Below are 6,911 nucleotides of genomic sequence, written 5' to 3'. Positions count from 1 at the left end.
TTAATAATGGTGGAAGAAACAGGTTTAGCAATAGCAAGCCTTTTCCATCATCAACTCAGCAACAGATAGAGAACTCTGAACAAAATGCTTTTAATTTAGCAAATCTAGTCTCTGATCTATCTAAGGCCACTGTAAGTTTCATGAATGAAACAAGGTCTTCCATTAGAAATCTGGAAGCACAAGTGGGCCAGCTGAGTAAAAGGATCACTGAAATCCCTCCTAGTACTCTCCCAAGCAATACAAGAAGAGAATCCAAAAGGAGAGTGCAAGGTCATTGACATAAGCGCCATGGCCGAACCTGTGAGGAAAGGAGAGGACGTGAATCCCAAGGAGGAAGACCTCCAGGGACGTCCAGTGATCAATAAGGAGCTTCCCTCTGGGGAACCAAAGGACTCTGAGGCTCATCTAGAGACCATAGAGATTCCATTGAACCTCCTTATGCCCTTCATGAGCTCTGATGAGTATTCCTCTTCTGAAGAGAATGAGGATGTCACTAAAGAGAAAAATGCCAAGTTTCTTGGTGCAATCATGAAGCTGAATGCCAAATTATTTGGCATTGATGCTTGGGAAGTTGAACCTCCCTTGTTCATCAATGAACAGAGTAATCTGGATCAACTGACATTGCCTCAGAAGAGACAGGATCCTGGAAAGTTCATATTACCTTGTACCATAGGCACCATGATCTGTAAAGCTCTGTGTGACCTTGGTTCAGGTATAAACCTCATGCCCCTCTCTGTAATAGAGAAACTGGGAATCTATGGGGTGCAAGCTGCTAAAATCTCACTAGAGATGGCAGACAGCTCAAGAAGACAGGCTTATGGACAAGTAGAAAATGTATTAGTAAAGGTTGAGGGCCTTTACATACCTACTGATTTCATAGTCCTGGATACTGGAAAGGAAGAGGATGAATCCATCATCCTAGGAAGACCTTTCCTAGCCACAGCAAGAGCTGTAATTGATGTTGACAGAGGTGAAATAGTCCTTCAATGGAATGAGAACTCCCTTGTATTCAAAACTCAAGGATCTCCCTCTGCAACCATGGAGAGGAAGCAGGAAAAGCTTCTCTCCAAGCAGAGTCAACCAGAGCCCCCACAGTCAAACTCTAAGTTTGGTGTTGGGAGGCCACAACCAAACTCTAAGTTTGGTGTTGAACTCCCATATCCAAACTCTAAGTTTGGTGTTGGAGAGTCTCAACAAAGCTCTGCACATCTGTGAGGCTCCATGAGAGCCCACTGTCAAGCTATTGACATTAAAGAAGAGCTTGTTGGGAGGCAACCCAATGTTTATCTAATTCTTATTTTTCATGTTTTCTTAGGTTCATGATCATGTGGAGTCACAAAATAAATAGAAAAATCGAAAACGGAATCAAAAACAGCAGAAGAAAAATCACACCCTGGAGGAGCATCTGTCTGGCGTTCAAACGCCAGAACAGAGCATAGTTCTGGTGCTGAACGCCCAGAACAAGCATGGTTCTGGCGTTCAACGCCAGAAATGGCAGCAAAGGGGCGTTGAACGCCCAAGATGGGCACCAACCTGGCGCTGAACGCCCAGAGTTGTGTGCAAGGGCATTTTGCATGCCTAAATTGGTGCAGGGATGTAAATGCCTTGACACCTCAGGATCTGTGGACCCCGCAGGATCCCCACTTTACCTCCTCATAATCCTAGTTTTTATTTCCACATCTTCTTCTTCATTTGCTCGAGGGCGAGCAACATTCTAAGTTTGGTGTGGTAAAACAATTATGTACAGGATCTATAGCTCAGTGGTAGAACATTTGACTGCAAATCAAGAAATCCCTGAGATACCTCAGGGGATACATTTTCTTCCACACAATTATTGGAAGCAACTAAGGGTGGAACATCAAGAGCACTCCATCATCCTTCATGAAATCAGAGAAGATCTTAAAGCAATGAAGGAGGAGCAGCAAAGACAAGGAAGAGACATAGAAGAGCTCAAGGACATCACTAAGGTGGACTCATTCCTTGTTCTTACTTTCTCTGTTTTTTCGTTTTATATGTTATGTGCTTATCTATGTTTGTGTCTTCATTACATGATCATTAGTAGTTAGTAACTTTGTCTTAAAGTTATGAATGTCCTATGAATCCATCACCTCTCTTAAATAAAAACTGTTTTAATTCAAAAGAACAAGAAGTACATGAGTTTCGAATTTATCCTTGAACTTAGTTTAATTATATTGATGTGGTGACAATGCTTCTTGTTTTCTGAGTGTATGCTTGAACAGTGCATATGTCTTTTGAAGTTGTTGTTTAAGAATGTTAAATATGTTGGCTCTTGAAAGAATGATGACTAGGAGACATGTTATTTGATAATCTGAAAAATCATAAAAATGATTCTTGAAGCAAGAAAAAGCAGCAAAGAACAAAGCTTGCAGAAAAAAAAAAATAGGCGAAAAAAAAATAGAAAGAAAAAGAAAAAGCAAGCAGAAAAAGCCAAAAGCTCTTAAAACCAAGAGGCAAGAGCAAAAAGCCAATAACCCTTAAAACCAAAAGGCAAGGGCAATAAAAAGGATCCCAAGGCTTTGAGCATCAGTGGATAGGAGGGCCTAAAGGAATAAAATCCCGGTCTAAGCGGCTAAACCAAGCTGTCCCTAACCATGTGCTTGTGGCGTGTAGGTGTCAAGTGAAAACTTGAGACTGAGCGGTTAAAGTCAAGGTCCAAAGCAAAAAAAAAAAGAGTGTGCTTAAGAACCCTGGACACCTCTAATTGGGGACTTTAGCAAAGCTGAGTCACAATCTGAAAAGGTTCACCCAATTATGTGTCTGTGGCATTTATGTATCCAGTGGTAATACTGGAAAACAAAATGCTTAGGGCCACGGCCAAGACTCATAAAGAAGCTGTGTTCAAGAATCATCATACTGAACTAAGAGAGTCAATAACACTATTCGAAATCTGAAGTTCCTATAGATGCCAATCATTCTGAACCTCAATGGATAAAGTGAGATGCCAAAACTATTCAAGAGGCAAAAAGCTATAAGTCCCGCTCATATGATTGAAGCTCTGTTTCATTGATAGTTTGGAATTTATAGTATATTCTATTCTTTTTATCCTATTTTGATTTTCAGTTGCTTGGGGACAAGCAACAATGTAAGTTTGGTGTTGTGATGAGCGGATAATTTATACGCTTTTTGACATTGTTTTTAGTATGTTTTTAGTAGGATCTAGTTACTTTTAGGGATGTTTTTAATAGATTTTGTGTTAAATTCACATTTCTGGACTTTACTATGAGTTTGTGTGTTTTTCTGTGATTTCAGGTATTTTCTGGCTGAAATTGAGGGACTTGAGCAGAAATCAGATTCAGAGGTTGAAAAAGGACTGCTGATGCTGTTGGATTCTGACCTCCCTGCACTCAAAGTGGATTTTCTGGAGCTACAGAACTCGAAATGGCGCGCTTCCAATTGCGTTGGAAAGTAGACATCCAGGACTTTCCAGCAATGTATAATAGTCTATACTTTGGCCAAGAATTGACGACGTAAACGCCAGCCTTCTGCCCAAATCTGGCGTCCAGCGCCAGAAAAGGATCCAAAACCAGAGTTGAACGCCCAAACTGGCACAGAAACTGGCGTTCAACTCCACAAATGGCCTCTGCACGTGCTACACTTAAGCTCAGCCCAAACACACACCAAGTGGGCCCCGGAAGTGGATTTATACATCAATTACTTACTCATGTAAACCCTAGTGACTAGTTTATTATAAATAGGACCTCTTACTATTGTATTTGACATCTTTGGACGCCTGGTTCTTAGATCAGAGGGGCTGGCCTCTTGGCCATGCCTGGACCTTTCACTTATGTATTTTCAACGGTAGAGTTTCTACACTCCATAGATTAAGGTGTGGAGCTCTGCTGTTCCTCAAAGATTAATGCAAAGTACTACTGTTTTCTATTCAATTCTTCTTATTTCTCTTCTAAGATATCCATTCGCACCCAAGAACGTGATGAAGGTGATGATTATGTGTGACGCTCATCATCCTTCCCCCTTATGAACGCGTGCCTGACAAACACTTCTGTTCTACATGAATTAAGCTAGAATGAGTATCTCTTAGATCTCCTAACCAGAATCTTCGTGGCGTACGCTAGAATGATGGCGGCATTCAAGAGAATCCGGAAGGTCTAAACCTTGTCTGTGGTATTCTGAGTAGGATTCAATGATTGAATGACAGTGACGAGCTTCAAACTCGCGATTGTTGGGCGTTAGTGACAGACGCAAAAGGAGGGTGAATCCTATTCCAGCATGATCGAGAACCGACAGATGAATAGCCGTGCCGTGACAGGGTGCGTGAGCATAAGATTCACTGAGAGGAGGGGATGTAGCCACTGACAACGGTGATGCCCTTGCATACAGCCAGCCATGGAAAGGAGTAAGATTGATTGGATGAAGATAGCAGGAAAGCAGAGGTTCAGAGGAACGAAAAGCATCTCCATTCGCTTATCTGAAATCCCTGCCAATGAATCTACATAAGTATCTCTATCCCTTTTATTGTTTATTTTAATCTAATAAAATATCATGTTTAAATCAGCCTGACTGAGATTTGCAAGGTGACCATAGCTTGCTTCAAGCCAACAATCTCTGTGGGATCGACCCTTACTCACGTAAGGTTTATTACTTGGACGACCCAGTACACTTGCTGGTTAGTTGAACGGAGTTGTGTCCACACATACATAGAGCCACAGTGAGGATTCAATACAATTATATATTGTTACTCTCACACAAGTACAAGGAACATGGAACACAATTTCGTCCACCAACAACCCTGTAAAATTTTAATCCTGTGTACACGCACAGACTTGCTGGTGAGGGCGCTAACACGACCTGTGCGCGCACATATCCAATGGAGTATTACAATCTGTGCGCACGCACACGTTGGGAAAGGCAGTCTGTTGGAGGCGCTAGCACAGCTTGTGCGAGCGAACAGACATTGTGAATTTTGGTATCTATGCGTACGCACACCTCTATGCGTACGCACACGTTTTGAAACTTCTCCTGGGCGTGCGCACGCACACCCCTGTGCGTACGCACACGCCCTATTTTATAACTTAAACTTTATTTTTAAACTATTTCACTTTCCCAACAAGGTTGTATACTTCTATGACACTTAATTGAGACTCTTGGGATTATCTTTGGGCTTTGAAACATGGGAAAGGTCTTAGGAGAAATTATTAATTTTTCTTTGAAAAGTTAGCAAACGGAGGTTTAGGTTTCTGGTGTATTGAGGATGAGTTTGGTGGAGAGAAAAGGAAGAGTAGTGATCTTGGTGATTACCGACAATGAGATGAGAAAACTGATGAACCAATGAGTTCAGAATGGAATATTTATGACATTGGTGATGGTTGTGATGAGTTGAGAACTTGGAAAGAAATGATTATAGTTAATGGAATGAGTATGGGTGGATTGGTGCTATGAGCACTGGCCATTGAGATTGAATTTTGTGATTATGATATGTTTTGTTATCCGTCGTAGGGGTTATGGTAGTCTCCCGCCTATGTTCGGATGTGAGAGTTGAAGTTGGGCTTTTCACTCATATTTCTCGCAACCAGAGGAAGGTGGTAGGGCATGCTCCCTCGGAATGTTTCCCTCTGAAAGGAGAAGGTGGTAGGGCACTTATCCCTCGAAATTATTCCTCCTGAGAATGCGATTTCTCTCTGATTGCAAGGTAGTAAGGCACTAACCCACGGAATCATGCGGCAACCAGAGGAAGGTGGTAGGGCACGCTCCCTCGAAATGTTTCCCTCTGAAAGGAGAAGGTGGTAGGGCACTCATCCCTCGGAATTATTCTTCCTTATGTGCAATAGAGAGACTAATCCGGGAGTTGTCGACCGGATTTTCTGTCGGGTTTGGCATTATAACCGACATGTGATATCACAACCAATAGGGCAGACATTCATCATATGCATCTTCTATATGTTTGCTTGCTTTGATTACTTGAGTTTGCTTAATTGTATAACATGCCTACTTGCTTCTTGAATTAATTGTGATATGTGATTATTACCTGTGCTTTACTTGCTTGTATTAATTGTGTTTGTCTAGTGCTGAGGAGGTTAGGTAGGCGGTGGCGATGGGATCACACGGAGGTTAGGTTGGCAAAGGCTGTGGGATACAGCGGTGTGATTAGTATTAGTTAGAATTTTCCCTAAGTTTAGATAACCCGGTTATTGGTTTAATTTCTTTATTTATGTTAAGCATTGAGTACCGGTTCGATGTGAAGTTCTAGGATTGCCTTCAGCGTCCCGGAGCCTTGCATCTTACATATGGGGCACTGTTACCATACTGAGAACCTCCTGTTCTCATTTCATACTTTGTTGTTATTTTTCAGATGCATGTTACAAATCCACTTCGGTGGGATTGCGGATATGGTGACAGAGCGGAGTATGGTTCCTCCTTGGTGTATTGATATTTTACATTGTTATAGCTACTCTCACATCTCTTTGTATATTTATTTTTATGGCCTTAGAGGCTTAGTTGAGAGATAAGTTGTATAAGCTGTTTTAACTCCAAAAACTCTCTATTTTTCTATTTGTAACTAGTCAGCTTAAACTCTGCAAGCTGTGGCTAGTTTCCTATGATTATTATATTCTTATATCTATATATGTTCCATTCTTTTGCATTTATACCTTGTGTCTTGTGTGTTAGCTTCGTGTGAACGCTTCACGCTTTTGTAATTCTATTTTTGAGTTTAGTCCTTCATCGGGCTTCTAGAATATATATCATTTCCTTCTATATAAATATGTATAGGCCTTAGAATTGTCGTAACCTTTGATTAACCTTTGCTTTACGGCTAGAGGTAAGTGGTGTGCGAAATTGTGATCATTCTATTCCTTGGTAATGGCGCTAAAAACTCAATACGCACGTTCATGTTCTTATATCTATTTCACAACTTCGTACAACTAACCAGCAAG

This window comes from Arachis hypogaea, chromosome 12 (assembly GCF_003086295.3).
Source record: "Arachis hypogaea cultivar Tifrunner chromosome 12, arahy.Tifrunner.gnm2.J5K5, whole genome shotgun sequence".
Taxonomy (NCBI): Eukaryota; Viridiplantae; Streptophyta; class Magnoliopsida; order Fabales; family Fabaceae; genus Arachis; species Arachis hypogaea.
This window is presented reverse-complemented; position numbering follows the sequence as displayed.